Raw genomic sequence first — 20,216 nt, 5'->3', positions numbered from 1 at the left:
CTACATAGTAAATACCTTGTTTCTTCACTGTTCCTTTGTTTTTCCACATCATAGCATCTCCTTTAGTCAGATAAAATGGATTTCAGTGAATGATAAGTTTGTTTACCTCTGCAAATCCATGAAATCCTTATACATCATCACCCATTTAGACCTCAAAGGTAATCTCATCCTTAGAAGGTAATTAACTCTAACTCATGATGGGAACTATTAATTACATTCCATACTTAATATCTCAAGAGAAGGACCTTTGATTTTAACTGAACACTCATAACCAAGGTAGTCAAAAACGAGTGCCGGATCGTAGGATTGTCCGATCCTACGTGCTACAAATAAATGAGTTTTAACTTCTTTTTTTGAGGGAAAATAAATGAGTTTTAACTTGTACATGTAAAATTAATGTATGTAAAATTAAGGGTTAAATGTGTTTTTGATCCATATAAATCTACTAACTTTTCGTTTTAGTCCCTCTAAAAATTTTCTTCGATCTTTAGTCCCTAAAAAGTTTTTATCTTCACTTTTGATCCCTCATTTCAATTAAGCTCATGTATATTTCATATTTTTTACCAAAATTTTGCAGAAAATTATATACTATTAAAATAATCTCTCCAAAAAAAATTAGAATTTTTTAACAAAAAATTAATTAAATATGAATTTTTAGATTTTCGGTGGTTAAAAATTCATATTTAATTTATGTTTTGTTATTTGGAGCGATTTTTACAATATTCCACACATTTCATTAAAAATACAAAAGTTGACTTAAATATAGAGACGAAATGTGATGATTGAAAATTTTATAAGACTAACGAAGAATTTTTTTAGAGGAACTAAAATAATAAGTTGATATATTTATAGGGATCAAAAATATATTTAACCTTACGATTAATATAAATAGATTAAATAAATTTTTTACTTTTCAACCACAGCCGTTGATTATTTTTTATTCCAAATAAAGTACCTATTAATGGGTGGATTCTAAGGTGAGGGAGCAGTTAAGTCCCTCACCAGTGAACCATAAAAAATATACCCTTGGATCCTTTACAAAAAATTGAAGGTTCAGATTTATTGATGGCAAAAGAGTAAAGAGTAAAGGCTTCCAGGATCATGTTCCCCAAAATATTGCTAGGTTCATATTCTCCCTGACAATGAACCTGCAAGTGCAAATGAACATGGAAGGTTTTATGGTGAAAACAAAAAGAGCAAAGGGTTGAGTGGGACAAAATATAGGTGTTACTCTATTGTTAACTTAAAACAGATAGCTGTTTTTAAATTTTTTTTGATTCTGATTTTTTTAAAAAGCTGTAACAAACAGATAAAATACTCTTAAAAGTGATTATTTTTTAAAAAATAGTGATTTATTTCTTTTTTTTGACAAAATAGTGATTTTTTCTTAAAAAAAGTATAACAAACGGGCTCTAAGTAAAAGATATGCTAAGAGTTTTTTAAGATTGGTCAATAAATGGCCAACATAGTCACATAGTTCATGGATGACCTACCATCAGTTTCGATTCATATTCTTTTATGGGGTTGATTCATGCAAATTTGTGAATAATTCACACGAAATTGAATATCAATAAATCTAGTTTAAACGTTAATATTAAACTAGTTATTAATTTTAAAAAAAAAATTAATTATTGTCAAAAATAAAAACCACAGTAACTAGTTAAAATTTGCCTAAAATGAAGTTTCGACCACCATTTATTGGATTTTTAACCTAAAATTTGCCTAAAATGAAGTTTCGACCACCATTTTATTGGATTTTTAACCTTATAGTACATTTTCTAAGATCGAGTCAAAACTTCATTTAAGTCTTATTTTTTTGAAAGCATTTAAGTCTTAAAGTTATTTTTTTTTTTTAGAAAAAAGTCTTAAAAAGTTATTAAGATTTTTCCTCAAATAAATTATTTCGTGCGTTTTCCCGAAATAATTACCTTTCAGTTATTATTATTATGTAAAAAAATCCTAATAGATTTTTTTTTTTGAGGGAAAAAAAAAAACTAACAGATATTAAGTTCTTTTATATCTACAAAACTGAAACCACTTTTAACAAAGATCAAAAAAACGTTATTAAAAATGAACCCACTTTTTGGAGGTTAAAAAGAACATAATCACAATTTTGTATGTCTTTACATTTTCTTGCACGCTTTATTATTTATAATGGCGATCTACTCTCTAAGCTTCTGAAACATACGATGTGGGACAACCTATAGCTCTATATATGTTTCACAAAGCACATGTGCATGTCACTTTGTTTTTTGAATGTAGCGTAAATACAAATAGATTGAAGTTCTAGATAAAGGTTTGCGACCACTATATAACAGCTTTTGGTGTTGCTGAAATCTTTGTTCAGCTGAACATTTCCAAGTTAGCAACTAATGGCTTTCTTAGCTCAAAGAATTTCATCTGTCAATGCAATTCTTAACCAAGTTTTCTAGGCTGTTGGTACTGATATAAGAATCAGACCAAATTTCTTCAATGCAAGTGTTGGTTTTCGTGATTCTTGCTTCAAAAAAATTACTTAGTGATACACTTCAATACCATTGGTGTTGGATATGTAGGTTGTGCGTTGCAAATGTGAGAAAGTGGAAAGAGTACATAAAGTAAATATTTTTGGTTCCAAAGTCATTTAATTGAGTTCTATTGTTCAGTCATGAGTGTTGAATTCAAAATCAAAGATCCTTCTCTTGAGATATTAAGTATGGAATGTAAATTAATAGCTCCCATCATGAGTTAGTTGTACCTTCTAAGTATGAGATTACCTTTGAAGTTGAGTGATGATGCGATGGATGATGAGTATGCTTAAAAATGGGCTAGAAAAGGTTCACACCATCACATTTTTGGCTAAATCATTTCATAAACTTTTCAAATTTCATGAGTGTGTATTTAATTTATTTGTTGGTTTGAATCACTTTTAAGCCTTCTGAAGTTAGTCAGGTTACTCTGCCTCCAATGAGAATAGAACCTTCTTCAAGAGAAGGAAGAGAAGGAGCAGACACATTGTTGCTCTCTTCTTGAATAACCAAAGAGAAAACCTTGTTCATAGAAGGCAAAGGATCAAGTAAGAGTACTTGAGTTTTCACAACTGAAAACTGATCATTGAGGCCAGTGAGAAACTGGATGATTTGATCTTCAACTCTGTACTCTTTGTTAACTCTCATTGCAGCACATCTGCACTAAACAGGACAAGTACAACTGGGAAGAGGACGATGAGAATGAAGTTCTTCCCACAAAGCTTTCAACTCAGTGAAATACTCCAAAACAGATTTTGAACCTTGCTTGAGATTGTTAATGGAGGAACGTAAATTTGCAATTCGAATACGATCAACTTTGGAAAATCGTTCCTTAAGATCTTGCCAAACCTCAAACGCAGTATCAAGGAAGATATACTGAACTTGGTTTACATTTGTGAGTATAATGGTTTATTCAATGGGAAAGTCACTTGATTCATGGCATAAAGATATGCCTGCTATGCCTTAAAACATTACTTCATTTTTTTAAGTCATAATTTGTTAGCAGATTATGTGTGAGTAAAAAAACAAACTATGATTGTTAAAATATATTTTTATCCACAATTTTCCGGACTAAAACTTCAAAGTGACCACTGTTTAAACACCTGGATAGGTTAGAAAAGAAAAAACGGTGAAGATTTGTTGCATTAGCGCTGGATATGTTGCAGGTTCAACAATGGCAGCCATATTAAAATTTCCATCAACCGATGTAACGGTCGTTGATATCACAAAATCGCGCATTGCAGCATTGGTTCAACCATCAAATTCCTATCTATCAACCAGGTCTTGATGGTTTAGTGAAGCAATGTCGCATCAAAAACCTCTTCTTCGGCACCAATGTTGAAAAACATGTCTATGAAGCTGACACTGTGTTTATATCAGTCAACACAACGTCGAAAACTAGTGGTCTCGGATTTGGCAAAGACGGAGATTTGACGTATTGGGATAGTGTGGCTCGAATGATCACCGATGTCTCAAGTCCGACAAAATTGTTGTAGAGAAATCAACTCTTCTTGTCAAAACTGCTGAACCTTTTACTTCAGCACTGATGTTCTAGAATGCAAGTGTCATTTTTGGTGGTTCTTGCTTCCAAAAGGATATATTGAACCTGGTTTACATTTGTGAGTGTCATGTTTGACCAGAAGTTTCTGAATATTGAAAACAAAAGATGCAGATGGTATTTGTATTTTAACTGATTTCGGGGAATGGAAAGAAAAGCTGTCGCGCAATTGGTGTCCCTATTGTATTTGATTTGTACATTAGTGTGTAGAAATATGGAAGGAGGCGGTAATGAAGGCCGTTCACTTTTCGAGCTGATGCTGCTACTGAATCCCAAATATAAAGCTCTTGCCTGATGGAAACTGCATCCCTATCATATCATGCATTTAAAAGAGTATAAAACTTAGGTACTGTGCTAGTTTAACTGTCACCAACAATTTTGGATGGAAGTGAAAAACTTTCTTTATGTGAGAGGAAAAGTAAGAACAGTATTATACACACTTTGTCTAAGTATAGTCCTTTAAATAAAGGCCTATGGCGCGATCTGGATGGCAACATTAAGATAGTTTAGAATTTTGCGACTGCAATTGTGGCTGTATCACCGTGTTTTTCAGAAGATATATATGAGAAAACCAGCATTCAGTTGAAGCTTATAACATTAGTTTCATTGTTCATTCAATTGGTCAGCTGCCTGTAATTGAGGATTTTGCGACTGCAATTGCTGATTGTGATAAGCTACCTGAGATTGGTAAGCAACTTCATTCATGGCTTAAAAGTTAAAACATTACTTCCTTTTCATTGAGTCAAAATTTGAGGTTCAAATGAGTGTAACTTATGAGAAATTTGGAGGCACTCTTACTTATGTCTGCATTAGTATTGTTTTTATCTACTATATTTGAGCATAATGGACAAATCTTATGTTCTTGTTGTTTTCATCAATAGCCAAAGGGGTTTCTATGCTAGAAGCTATCTCAAATAATGAAGTAATTGGTCAAAGAAATACTTGGCTTATTTGGATAATATTCATCACATTCCCATGTCAATTTACACACTAAAACTCTTCTTTTGGATAGATCGACTTTTGAGCTTATAGTGAATAACTTGTAACTTTTTCTTTGAGAGTAAGTAACTTGAACTTTGGACTGAATGGAAAATTGAAGGATTGAATGGTATAGGATGGAATGAGTTTTATTGTACTATATTTCACTATATTTATTTTTTACAAATCCAAACAATAGAATCTAATTATTTAACACTCCATTCCATTTTGGGTCAATTATTTACCATTATGCTCAAATATAGTAGATAAAAACAATACTAAAATTTTTGGGCTGTTTCTTTTGCTTTTTGGTGGTTTTTATAGGGGTTTTTGTTTGAGCCTGGTGATTGAATGACAACCGATTTCCCCTTTTGTATTTTTTTTCTCCACCCGAGCTTGTTAGTGCTCCTCGCACGGGCTCGTCGGTTAATAATATTATGCCGTTTCAAAAAAAAAAAATTATTTACCACACCATAACACTCTATCAATCCAAAGATAACATTAATGATTCATTTTGTACCGCAAAAGCATGGTGCCAAAAAGTCACTTTTGTCATCTACCTGTTTTGGGTTTTTATGTATTGAAGGGGTGATGACCGAAGATGAAACTCTAATGGAAGATGAAGTTCTAATGCAAGTTGATGTTGATATTAAAGGTGGAGGTTTAGAGAGAGAGAGAAGGAGGGTTGAAGCCAAAGAAAAAGAAAATTTCATCTTTTAAACTTTTAATTTAATTAAATTTCATCTTAGACTAGGGACAATGATGTTTTTTTTGTTACATGAGTAACCCAATCAAAATTCGTGAATATTACAACGAAGGCAAACACTTACTTACCCTTGAAAATTAAGTGTTAAAGATATTTTTTATCCTTATAAATATGGTCAACTTTTCATTTTAGTCCCTCTAATCTTTTTCTTCAACTTTTAGTCCTTCAAAAGTTTTTCATCTTCACTTTTGGTCCCTTTAAAGCAAACTCATGTAAAATTTATAATTTTTTATAAAATTTTGCATAAAAATTTATAGTATTATAAGAAACTCACTTAAAAGATATTAGAATTTTTATATTTTTTGCGGTTACGAATTCATATTTAATTTATGTTTTGTTAAAAAATTCTAATTTTTTTGGGAATGATTTTAACAATATCTACACATTTATGCACAATTTCATTAAAAATACAAAGTTGACTAAAAATTAGATACTAAAATTAGTAATTGAAAAATTTATGGGAACTAAAAGTTGAAAGAAAATTTTAGAGGAACTAAAACAAAAAGTTAGAATATTTATAGTAACCGAATACATATTTAACTCAAAAATAATTGTAAGTATAATAAATAAATTTCTTACTTTTCAACTGCAAATTTTTTATTCCAAATAAAGTTTCAATTATTGTATGAAAAAATCACAAATGGGGAAAAAACTAATCTACAAAATCAGAATTAAACTAGTTTTAATTATGTTTTCCTTTGGAAACCCCCAAATTAGAATTAAACTAGTTAGAATTAAACTAGTTTAAATTACATTTGGGAAATTCTCCAAGGAAAACATAAATTATCTTTGACTCTTGTCAAAAATTAACTCAATCAAATAACACTATGGTAGAGTGATTTAAACAATTTTCAATGCAATATATACTATATTTGTTTTCTTAACTAGTGTCATAGAGATACCAGTTAACATTTCCTTTTTAATAATTATTGATTGATATGTATTTTTATGTGTGTATCCAAATAATGTGCAAAAATACTTAGTTATTGTGACTATGGAGGAAGCCTTCCTCCAAAAACGAAAGCAGCTTTCCACCAAACATCACCTCCACAAAGAAAGTTTGTCCATTTATAACCTTTGTTTACAATGTCTTCAAGAAACTTACTCACTTTCTTTGATCTTTCCTTGATTTCTAAGTCAAGAAGGTAAAATCTTTTAAGTTTTAAGAATTGAATTACTTTTTTTTTTAAAGAACCACACAATATTTGAAAAGAAACACCATCACTTTAAAAAGAAAAAAATGAATCAACTTTTTAAAAGGGATGGTTTCCTCACAAAATAGCATGTAAACTTTCATGTATCAGATACATATGAAATGTGTGTTGTAAGCTTTATTTATAATGATAGTCATCTTTCTAAGCTTCTCAAACTTCCGATGTGGGACAAGTTACCCTTCTCTTTAGTACACAAATAAGCATCTCACTCTATATATATGATCTTTCCCTTTGTTACCCTTCTCTATGTGTGTGCATATCACTGTTTTTTAAACGTAAAGTAAATACTCAATAGAATGAAGTAATTTTTTTTTGGTCATAAATCAACAGAGAATGAAGTTAACAAAAAATTATTTTTTTTGGAGCTGGATATATTGGTGGTCCAGCAATGGCAGTCATTGCATTAATATGTCCATCCATTGAAGTAGCTGGTGATGATATCTTGAAATCGCGCATTGCAGCATGGCACAACAATCAACTTCCTATCTATGAGCCCGGTCTTGATGATGTGGTAAAGCAACGTTGCGGCAAGTGCTTTTTCTTCAGCACTGATGTTGAAAAACATGTTTACGAAGTTCAATAGCGTTTGTATCCGTCAACACGTCGACAGTCTTGAAGCTTGAAACGCTGCAAATTTGACTTATTGGGAGAGCGCGGCTCGGATGAACTGTTCCTTGCTGATGGAACTGCGATTCAAGACCTTTTCAATCCAGACTGAGTTCTCATTGGTGCCAGGTAAATCACGGAAGGTGAAATGGCTGTTCAATTCAAACATTTTAAAAAAGCATCTTTCTTGACAATAAATCTTTGGTCAGCAAAATTTTCTAAGTTGGCTGCCAATACTTTCTTAGCTTAAAGAACTTCATCTATCAATGCAATGTAAGCACCGACACATGAATCAGACTAAGTTCTTGAATGCAAGCATTGGTTTTAGAGGTTCTTCCTCCCAGGTTACAAAGGATCAAATACAAAGGGATTTGTGAATGAATAAATTTAGCAAAGTATTTTTCGCATGCCGAATACTAGACACTCCATTTTCTCATATTATGTACTCCCTCCGTTTCAAAATACATGTCCAATTTTTGGAATGTGCACTATTCACTTGACTTACTTTGACCATATTTTTTAACTAATGTATAAATACAAATATTAGCATGTAAGATATTGTTTGATTTATCTCGACAAATATTTTCAAAATATTAAATTTTTATAATTTTTTACTTTAGATAATTAAAGATATTAACGGCTAAAATTGTGCATTGGCATATGTAAAGTGGTTGACTTGGACATGTATTTTGAAACGGACAGAGTACTTTATTCAATATTGTATAAAATTTTGAACCTTTTTCATTACGGTCTCATGTTATGAGCTGAATCATTGTGGGGTTTGAATAGTTGAATCATCCTTTAATATGTCATTGATTGAGTGTAGTTAGTGCTTCTTGATTAATGAGTTTGAATTTGATTTGTGTAAAAGTTTGTAGATCTTAGTTATTTTCTCTTTCTTGTATACTAAGTTGTTCCTTTTTTGATCTTTGGTTCAATGTTGTTGTGTGTTCTGTTTTGAAGACCAGTGGAATTCAATGGATCTTATATGCTAAGAAGTTGTTTAGTCACAATTTCACGCATTTTTTCTGTCAAGATTTCAATGGTTGTGCAAAAATCAAATAGATTTTGATTACTATTTTAATTCATGGAAATTTTAAATCAGAGGTCACTGCATACCAGCAAAATTAGCTTAAAGATAATATAAAACTAGTTTTCCCTTTTTTAAGATTGATCGATGAATATAGTCAACACATAGTCACGGGAAATTACATAAATACTGTGTTATAATCAATGCATATGAATTTAATTTTTTAACTTTTAATTTATTGAACACACAAAATTTATAATAACATTTCCAACATGTGTCCTTAGAGCGCAAGTTAGCATGACCTTAAAAGGTAATACCTATAGTTCTTTCAACTAGAGACAAATAGGTCAAATTGATGTAATTGATCCTTATCCTTACTATAACACTTTTAAACAACAAAAACAAATTTCTTTCAACTATTTAAAGAAAAAAACCATGGAATTGTGACCTTCATTCCCCCTTAGAAAGTCTGAATAACTTTATAAGAGGACATGGATGTCGCAATACCATATGACATTTTTCTATTTCAAAATGCATACCGCTTTTGTGTTTGTTAACATCGTGTTGTATGCTTTATTTATTTATAATGGTCGTTTACACCAATTTGCTTCTCAAACGCCCGATGTGGGACTAGCTATTTCTCTACATATTCACAAAGGACATGTGTATGGCAGTTTGTTTTTAGAGTGAAATTCTTTTTTGTGATTAATAGAGAATGAAAGTTAACATTGAATGTGTGACTTACTAACAATGTAAAACATGTTTCATTTGTCGAAGGTACTCTTTCCTCTCCTTTCTACGATACTTCCATAGAAGAAAATAGTAGCGTTTGAATGATGTTCATGTACACTAAAATTCTTTCTATATAAAAAGCTAACATTGAATTTATAATGACCGCGTAGAAGATTGTACTAGAATAGGAATAATACTTTACGTAACATCAACAATGACGTGATTGGCTGAGAACTTTAGGAAAAAACAAAAACCAACTTGAAAATAAGAGTCATATGTGATTATTATTTCGATCGGTTAAATGGGTCTAATTATGCAATAATGTTCTATGATAGACTATATTTCGATCCAACTCATTAATTTTTAAATCTTTCATAATAGTTTATCTTGTAGTTTTTCTAAATCTTCCCCTACTTTTGACGATTTGACTATCATTAATTTGATCTATTCTCTTTACCACAAAATCTAATGATTTTTTCTCTACATGCATAAACCCCTAAGTGCATGTTTGGTACTGTGTTTGCAAAACGTAGTTTGCTGAAAATCACGGCAAAAAACCATGTTAGCGTAGAAGCTAGTATTTGGAGCTTCTGGAAATCACGACAAAATACATTGGGAAGCGTGCAAACGTGCTTGTGTGTTGCAAACGTGAAACCAAACGCACGCTAAGCCCATTTTTCGTCACCTTTTTTACTGTAGGTGTTCCCTTATCTTTTTTTAATATTGTCATTTATAATCATTTCTCATTTAATTTTACCACACATCGAAAACAACATTATAATCACAGCGACACTCATTTTATTCTCATGTTGGATATTCACCGCCCAACCAAATCAAATTAAATTCGTTGATTTACAAAGAATAATGGGGAAAAACTCAATTTAAAAAAAAATTAGAAAATCTAAAAATGCATTCAAGCGTAGTATGCTTGAAGTATCTTACAAAGAATTAATTGTTTTCAAATATTCAAACTTACATATAAAAAAGACTAACAGATATTGTCTTATCTTTCTTTCTTTCTTTAAAAATATCGAGCAAAATATTTACATTGACCCACTTTTTAAAGAAAAAACAGAAAAACGAGACAATGCCTAATGTCTTTCCATCACCAGAATGAGGTAAACTATATATACAATTTCATGACAATGTGTTGTAGGCTTTATTTATAATGACAGTTTATCTCTTAAAGATTCTCAAACGTCCGATGTGGGACAACCTATTACTTTGACAAAGCAGATGTGCATATCTGTTTGTTTTTTATAGTGAAGTTCTTTCTTTGTGATTAATGAAGTTAACAATTATTATTACTAATAAAAATAACAAAATATTAGCAAATAAAAAAATTGATGTTACAGCTTAGAAAAGAAAAGAAAAAAAATAATGAAAATTTGCTGCATTGGTGCTGTAGATGTAGGGGGTCCAACAATAGCACTCATTAATTTTTAAATCTTTCATAATAGTTTATCTTATTGTTTTTCTAAATCTTCCCCTACCTTTGGTGATATGACTATCATTCATTTGATCTACTCTCTTTACCACAAAATCTAAGCCCATTTTTGGTCACCTTTTTTACTATAGCTGTTCCCTTATCTTTTTTTAATATTATCATTTCTAATCATTTCTCATCTAATTTTACCACACATCAAAAACAACATTATAATCACAACTACACTCATATTATTCTCATGTTGGATATTCACTGCCCAACCAAATCAAATCAAATTCGATGATTTACAAAGAATAATGGGCAAAAACTTAATTTAAAAAAAAAATAGAAAATCTAAAAATGCATTCAAGCGTAGTATGGTTGAGGTATCTTCCAAAGAATAAATTGTTTTCAATTATTTAAACTTACATATAAAAAAGACTATAATAGATATTGTCTTATCCTTCATTCTTCAAAAAGAGCAAAATATTTACATTGACCCACCTTTTGAAGAAAAAAAGCGACAAGACAATGCCTAAAGTCTTTCCATACAGTATCACTATAACTATGAATGAGGTAAACTATTTATAATGGCAGTTTATCTCTCAAACTTCTCAAACGTCATATGGGACAACCTATCACTTTGACAAAGCAGATGTGCATATCTGTTTGTTTGTTAGAGTGAAGTTCTTTCTTTGTGACTAATGAAGTTAACAATTATTACTACTAATAAAAATAACAAAATATTAGCAAATAAAAAAATTGATGTTACAGCTTAGAAAAGAAAAGAAAAAAATAATGAAAATTTGCTGCATTGGTGCTGTATATGTAGGGGGTCCAACAATAGCACTCATTGTTTTGAAGTGTCCATCCATTGAAGAAACAGTCATCGATATCTCGAAATTGCACATAGCAGCTCAGAACACCGACAAGATTCCTATCTATGAGCCAAGTCTTCATGATGTAGTAAAGCAATGTCGCCACAAGAACCTTTTCTTCAGCACCTATGTTGAAAAACATGACTACTAGGCTGACATAGTGTTTGTATCTGTCAATACACTAACGAAAACTCGCAGTCTATATGCTGGCAAAACAGCCGATTTAACGTATTGGGCCGATGTCTCTAATTCCGACAAAATTGTGGTTGAGAAACCAACTGTTCCTGTCAAAACTGCTGAAGCTATAGAGAAAATTATGACACAATGCAAAGGTTATCAAATTTCATATTCTGTCATATCACGATTCCTTGCTGAAGGAACTACAACTCAAGACCTTTTCAATCCGGACTCAGTTCTCATTGAGGCAGAGAAACCCCGGAGGGCGAAAAAGCGTTTCAAACATTGAAAAAGTATATTCTCAATGGATTCCTCAAGCAAGAATATTGACAACAAATATTTGGTCAGCAGAACTTTCATAGCTTAGAGAATTTCAACTGTGAATGCAATGTCAGCACTTTGTGAAGCTACCGGCGCAAATGTTAACCAAGTTTCCTGCGCTGTTGGTACCGACATAAAAATTGAACCAAAGTTCAAATCTGGCTTCCAAAAAGATACATTGAACCTGGATACATGTCGGAATTTCAAATACAGGAATTAATCAGTGTCATGAACTTGACAAATAAACATCGTGTCAAAAACAGCCACATTTTCAACTGAAATTTTCTGCATTAAACATACAAAAAACTCATTTAAAACACCAATTTAAATAGGCAGATTTTCTACCTATTTTTCTACATATAAACGTACCAATTCTCATCAAACAAGGATCAATTAGCTTAGGAAGGATCGAGTTTAAAAGTATAACTTAGTAAAAAAAAAATTATATGCATAATATATACAAGAAATTTAAAAATTATATGATGTATCCAAAGTTAATATGTATCCAAAATTATAAGAAATTTAAGAGATATATGAAAGATGAGTTCCTCGAGGTTTGCTTGAGTATGACGAGACTAAAAAAGATTTTTGAATAATTAAGAAAGAAAACATGAAACACATGGATGAAGTCAGAAAATTAATTTAGAGAGACCAAGTTTAAGAGTATAACATAGTAAAGAAAACACAATTTTTTATACGCATAGATAATGTACACAAGAAATTTAAGATTTTATGTGATATATCCAAAGTTAATATGTATCTAAAATTATAAGAAATTTCAAACATAAGAAAAATGTTTCTTGTGTGCAAGCATAAACTACCTAAGTATATTTTTCACCATCTTTTTTACTATATGTGTTACCCCAACTCTATAATACTACCTATGTCCCTAATTATAGGGCTCTTTTGAAAAAATAACAGGAATTAAGAAAATTGAAAGTGGTAATAAATTTGTTTCTAATTGCTATTGTTTTTACAATTTTATGCTTTGAGAGGGTTAATGTATGTTTTCAACATAATATTTAATGTTGATATAAGAAAAAATATAAAATAAATAGGGGTGTGTTGGTAAAAAATTAATTAATGTATTTGAAAATACCAAAGGAGTTCATAAAAAGAGATAAAAACAAAATTCAAAAGGATCCTGTATATTTAGGGACAAAGGTAGTATTGTCATTTCTAATTCTATCTTACCTAGTTTTACCACACATCTAAAACATGTTAATCTTCACTACGCTATTTTATTCTCGTGTTGATTATTCATATTTGCTTGTTAAGAAAAAATAGTTTACCAATTTTGCTAATTAATCTTCAAAGTGATTTACAAATAATCGAAAAGTGTAGTTTACAAAGTTGATACTCCCTTCGTTTCAAAATACATGTCATATTTTTGCAATATACACTATTCACATGACTTACTTTAACATGTATAAAGTGGTTAACTATGATATATATTTTTAAACAAAGGGAGTATTAAACTAGTTTTTTAGTATTTTCTTTGAAAATACCAAAAACAATTTATTAAAACTATTTAAGACCATTTTCTAAGAAATTGTTTGATTTCAACTATACATTTAAAAAAACTACGCAGTATTGGAATGTTTGATTCCTTTAAATAAATGGATGTAGCCATTTTTAAAGGATTACCAAATACAATCCAATACCAAGTAATCTTTCCTCTCATAACATAAGAATGAGAAATGATAAAAAAAATGATAAATGAGATGACATGCTCTACACTTAATTTATAAGGCACTATACCTCTGTAAGCTGCTGAAATGTCCGATGTGGGACAGGTGACTGCTCTTTGTATGTTTGTCAAATGCGTGTAATATATATTTTTTATTTTTTTTGGGTCAAAACATATTGTTTTTCTAACGTAAAGTAAATACAACTGATAGACAATTGTGACAAATAGAAAATAAAATTAACAATTATGGTTTGTTTGGTAAGGCCAATAAACTAGCCGATACGGTATGAGTTATAACTTATAAGTATCCATACATAGCAGTTTGTTTTTTTGAACATAACGTAAATCCTAATAGAATGAAGTTCTAAATAAAGGTTTGCTACCACTATCTGTGTTGCTGAAATCTTTGTTCAGATGAACATTTGAAGTTAGCAACTAATGCTTTCTTAGCTCAAAGGTTTCCTAGGCTGTTGGTACTGATAGAAGAATCGGATCGAATTTCTTCAATCCAAGTGTCGGTTTTGGTGGTTCTTGCTTCGAAGAAGATATATTGAACTTGGTTTACATTTGTGAGTATAATAATGGTTTATTCAATGGGTAAGCCACTTTATCCATGGCATAAGATATGCCTACTATGCCTTAAAACAGTACTTCATTTATTTTGAATTCAAAAGTTGAGGCTTAAAGATTGATTCGTTGTTATGTTTAATGACAAGATACTTTTTTTTCTCATAAAGACTATCTTTTTTTGTATTTAATTGACATTTTACTTTTCAATTTTATGATAAATACTACTTTTTTTTTTTTTGAGGGAATAAATACTACTTTCTGTTGCAAGGAACTAGAATATTGTCATACATGCAGAATATGAGAAACAACAATGTAGAAAGCTTACATGAGCGCGGCTCGGATAATGGCCGATATTCCCAAGTCCGATAATATTGTCGTAGATAAATCAACTGTTTCTGTCAAAACTGCTGAAGCTATAGAGAAAAAAATCTTGACAACAAAATTTCGGTCAGCAGTATTTTCTAAGTTAACTGATAATACTTTCTTAGCTCAAAGAATTTCATCTGGCAATGCAATGTCGGCACTTCACGGAGCTACTGGAGGAAATGTTAACCAAGTTTCGTACGCTGTTGGTACTGACGCAAGAATCAGACCAAAGGTCTTCAATGCAAGCGTTGGTTTCGACGGGATCTACAATGCAAAACATATCTCATTTGTCGAAGGTGCTCTTTCCTTTCCTTTCCTTTCCATGACACTTCAGTAGAAGAACATAGTAGCGTTTGAATGATGTTCGTGGTAAAGTACACTAAAATTCTTTCTGTATAAAAGTGAACATTTGAATTTATAATGACTACATATAAAAGCTTGTACTAGAATAGGAATAATACTTTACGCAACTTCAACAAAGACGTGGTTGGCTAAGAACTTTAGGGCAAAACAAAAACAAACTACCTGAGATTGGTTTCATTGTTTATTCAATTGGTAAGCCACTTTGATTCATGTCTTAAAGTTATGTCGGATGTGGCCTAAAACATTACTTCATTTTCTTAAGTAAAAAAAATTGAGGCTTCAAGTTTGATTCAATTTTATTCATATTTTCTTTTTCTTTCACAATTTTACTTGAAATAAGTGGTTGATATAAATGAGTGTAAATTATGGGAAATTCGGATGCACTATAGTTTGGCTGTTCTTAATTCACCACGAGAGACTCTTTCATTAATATTTTGTTATTTAATTAACATGTTATTATCAAATATTGGTGGATACTTTGCACCAATGATATGGTTAAAAAAATATATTGGTGAATGTTTTTTAACCATCAATCCAAAGATAACATTAATGATTCATTTGGTACTACAAATGTATAGTGTCGAGAGTCACTTTTGACATCTTTTTGTATTGAAGAGGTTATGACTGAAGATGAAGCTCTGATGAAAGATGAAGTTCTAACGTAAGATGATGTTGATATTGAAGATGGGGGTTGAGAGAAAGACAGGAGGGTTGAAGCCAAAGAAGAAAAAGAAAATTCAACATATAAATTTTTTTGTTTCATAATTCATACTTTTAATTTAATTAAATTTCATCTTAAGATAAGTGACAATGATTTTTTTTTTGTAACAGGGATTAACCAATCAAAATAATATTACAATGAAAGCTTGAAAAATTAATGTAGACTAAATAATATTTTAGTTTTCAACTACAACCACTTATTATTTTTTATTTTAAATAGAGTACCTATTAATGTATTAAAAAATCAATAAACAAAATAACTAATCTTAAAAAATAACTAATCTAAATTAATTAATTACTAATTTAAATTACATTTGAGGAAGACTAATCTTAAAAATTAGTAAAACTGTGTTTGGTTTGCAAAACAGTAAGTACTAGACAGAACAGTACAAGACAGAACAGCACAACACAAGGCAGAACAGTACATGACAAATTTTAATAGTACTGAATAATTTTTTTTGTTTTATATGATTTTTGGGGGACAAAATGCTATTTTGGTATTTTAGACAACTTGTACGTGGGACAAAAAGTTGTGATGTGGTTTGGTGAGGGACAAAAATATCAGTTTTTGTCCTGTCCCTTGCCTCCAGTTTGTCCTGTACCTGAAACAGTTTTATAAATCAAACACTGAACAACTGAAGTTGTTATGTCCTGTCCTTCGTTTTTTAGCAAATCAAACGCACCCCACAAATCTAATTAATTAATTTAAATTTAAATTTAAATTAATTTAAATTTAATTTGCAGACTTTTCCCAAAAACATAAATTATTTTTGACTTTTGTTAAAAATATAACTAAAATAAAATAAAACTAATGTGGAGATTATAACTGTAGAAAGTGCTCCAGGCCAGTTACTTACTATCCAACAGTAGTTGTGTTATATGAGCTTATTTGTAACGTCCATACTAAACGTATCTAGAAAGTTTAGCATGTTCGTTATCTTTAGTACTGGATACATTAAAAATTTACAACTCTAATACATTAAAAGAATATCTTATACAACAATATGCGTTCGTACTATATCTACACAATACATCTCGTCTAAAACATAATAAATACATCCTTGAAATCCATATCATCCTGCAGCGGGTACGAACGAGCACTTGCTGTTATATCCATTCGGCTACAAGCTTGCAATCCAACCTGTTTATCTGAAACAAATAAGGATTGGGATGAGACATAATGTCTCAGTGAGTTCCACCTAACCCTAGGCTATAGGTAACCTCGGGGGAAACCTACGGTCACCACGTGTCTACAATACAACCTGGCGGTTGATGATACGTGTGTGGTCATGCTTTCCTAGATGGTCGTGCATACTAGATCTGTCATAGGTTCATCTTACTTGTCATAGGTCTTTACTAACATCATACGTGCCATGGCGGTTAAGGGGATCCTAAGACCGCTATGCCAAGATACGCTAAATGCATCGAGGCCTAAACATAACATATTCATGACACAATCCTAAACCGGACGATTAGGGGAATCTAAGATCGTCATCGGTATAACATTTGTAACTTGCTCTAACTCATAAATTTATACATGTCTAACATCATATCATAAATCATACATAAACATAATCATTCATACATAGATGTTAGCGTTGTACAAACATATTATCTAAGTTCATTTTAGGCTTAATAGCAGTTTTAGCCCCCTAACTCTCCCAAAGTTGCGATTTTGGCCCCCTAAGAAAAAAACTACAAAATCGCCCCCTAAGTTTTGCACTTGTGGCAGTTTTGTCCCCCAAGGCCAATTTTGACTCGGTCTACGCTGACGTGGCACCCTAAGTGAGGTGCCACATGTTATTTTTTTTTTACCAAAAATTGGCCTTGGGGGGCAAAACTGCTACAGTTGCAAAACTTAGGGGGTGGTTTTGTAGTTGTTTTTCTTAGGGGGACAAAATCGCAACTTTGGGAAAGTTAGAGGGCTAAAACTGCTATTAAGCCTTCATTTTATGGAGAGCCTCGGGTGGAGTAACCCCGAGTGCAATCCCATACATAACCGATGAAAACCTAGCTAAGGCACATCGGACTCCCTCAGTAACATGCGGGGCCCCCTTGCGGAGCTTATCCCTGTTATACCCTAATTTTGGACCTAAAAATACTAACTCAATTCTTCTTTTCTTGTATTTCAAGTCATTTGATATGTCTCTGATCAATTACATCTTTCTTTGCATTTTATCGCAACATTACTTGCAAAACTCACATAGAAGGGTATTTTAGTCATTTCCTATGGTAAATTTTCTTTCAGTCTTTTAAAAATTTGTTTGAGTCCTTTCAAATAGTTTGAATAAGTCTTCATTTCAATTCTATGTCAAAACCCATTTCTATGTCAAAACCCTTGCGGAGCTTATCCCTGTTATACCCTAATTTTGGACCTAAAAATACTAACTCAATTCTTCTTTTCTTGTATTTCAAGTCATTTGATATGTCTCTGATCAATTACATCTTTCTTTGCATTTTATCGCAACATTACTTGCAAAACTCACATAGAAGGGTATTTTAGTCATTTCCTATGGTAAATTTTCTTTCAGTCTTTTAAAAATTTGTTTGAGCCCTCTCAAATAGTTTGAATAAGTCTTCATTTCAATTCTATGTCAAAACCCATTTCAAAAATTGCATTTGAAGTCATTTTGAGTCAGTTTAGCCCCTAGGGGGCATTTTAGTCTTTTCAAGTGTTAAAGCTCTGTCTAATCTCTTAAAATTGTCTCTGAGTCTTTTAATTTGGCTTGTATAAGCTCTTGCTTCAATTCCCTGTTAAAAATCCATTTTAAAATTGCAGCTGAGTCATTTTGAGTCGTTTTAGTCCCCAGGGGCATTTTGGTCATTTCACACGAAATTTTGGCAGAGAGAGGTTACTTTAAAGTACCTCATTTAAGTAATTGGTTCATTTTAGTCCGTTTTGTCATTTTTAATCGTTTCACTTTACGTTTAGTCAAATTTATCAATTTTTTTTAGTCCAATTTTATTTGTTAATTTTTTTTAAGTCCTCAAACTTCCAAAAATTGCATTCAAGTCCTTTTGCTAATTCCAAATTTTTTTTTTAAGTCTTTTTGTTGTGGTCCATTTCGAAATTTTATTTTTCTTAAGTCTTTGTTTTATTTGCAGAATAGTCCTTAATAATTTTTGCAGGTCAGTCCTTAAAGTTTCAAAATTGCAAGAGGCCCTCAAGTCCAGAGATAGTCCAATTTCGAACCCAAGCAAGTCCAGGGACACATGTCAACGAGCCATTGGCCACCAAGCACACATGGCAGCCTATAAAAGCAGCCACATCACCAATTACACAGGGGGTACCATTCATCCATTGACACATCACCAAAAACGCCATTCACAATTCTCTCTCTTCTCCTCCAAGATCAAAACCGTAACCGTTTTTCCCAATTCTCCAGAAAAACTCAAGAACACAAACCCTAACCGCATCAAATTCATCACAAATCCACAGATTCATCACTGATTCTTACTAGATTCATCAGCAATTACACAAATTCAGCATGAATATCATGAAAGAGTAAATCAAAACCGTTCAATTCGTCAAGTTTCTTTTGGAAATTTTTGCATCGGTTCTCAGTGATTTTTCTGCGAAAAACCTCATCATCGAACAGTTTTTCTTCCTCTTGCAATTCAAACCCTTAGGCGATCACAAGACGAAGGTTTGAGAAGAAAAGAAGAGGAATCAAAGTCAGTTTCGAACCAGTGAAGAAGGAGAAGAGAGAATACCGATTTATTTTCGGTCCAAACTCACCAGAAGCTTGCAAGGATCTCGTTGTTCAAAATCTCCGATTAAAATCAGGTATTCATCAAAAAAACTCCCTCGTTTTTCATCGCAAAAAGCTCAACGAAGGTCTGTTAACACAAATAAACGGTGAATCAGAATAGATCGGTGACATAGAAGCAGTTTCCTGCGAAAAAACTTTGAAAAGATCCAAAAGAGTTTTAAATCGAACCCTAAAACATAGATCTACGAAGATTCACCGTTTATTTTTAAGAATTGAGTTCATATTCGTAATATGTGGGGAAAAACAAGTAGATTAGGGTTTAGATCCATACAAACCGTTTGGTTTGAGGCGTTGCCGGAATCTGGAATTCACGGCGGTGGTGATGAAGATTCCGATGAATCTTCATCTTCCTCAGCCGTTGTTTTCCAGAAAACGGCGAAGGGAAGAACGCCGGCGAAGGAGAGAAGTGAGAGCTTCTCTCACTAGAAGAAGGGAAGAGAGAGAAGTGAATGGGAGAAGTGAGGTGAACCGGCCTCCCTTTGCTTAAATAGGGGAGTGAACCAGACCGGTTCAGTTGAGCCAGTCTGGTTCGTCCCTGAAC

At 31.8% G+C, this 20,216-nt stretch overlaps 1 long non-coding RNA gene and 1 pseudogene across 1 annotated transcript; both read left to right on the top strand.

The window, feature by feature from the left end:
• Nucleotides 1-4,627: 4,627 nt before the first annotated feature.
• Nucleotides 4,628-5,203, top strand: LOC146912649 (uncharacterized). Its single transcript, XR_015016817.1, has 2 exons — nucleotides 4,628-4,752; nucleotides 4,947-5,203. It is a non-coding gene; the product is annotated as an uncharacterized LOC146912649 (long non-coding RNA).
• A 6,325-nt stretch (nucleotides 5,204-11,528) lies between these two features.
• On the top strand, nucleotides 11,529-12,234 carry LOC146912648 (UDP-glucose 6-dehydrogenase 1-like; annotated as a pseudogene).
• The last annotated feature ends 7,982 nt before the right edge of the window (nucleotides 12,235-20,216 follow it).

The sequence above is a fragment of the Medicago sativa genome, chromosome 6 (genome assembly GCF_051527215.1).
Source record: "Medicago sativa cultivar Bolivia chromosome 6, Bolivia_mono, whole genome shotgun sequence".
Taxonomy (NCBI): domain Eukaryota; kingdom Viridiplantae; phylum Streptophyta; class Magnoliopsida; order Fabales; family Fabaceae; genus Medicago; species Medicago sativa.
This window is presented reverse-complemented; position numbering and strand designations above follow the sequence as displayed.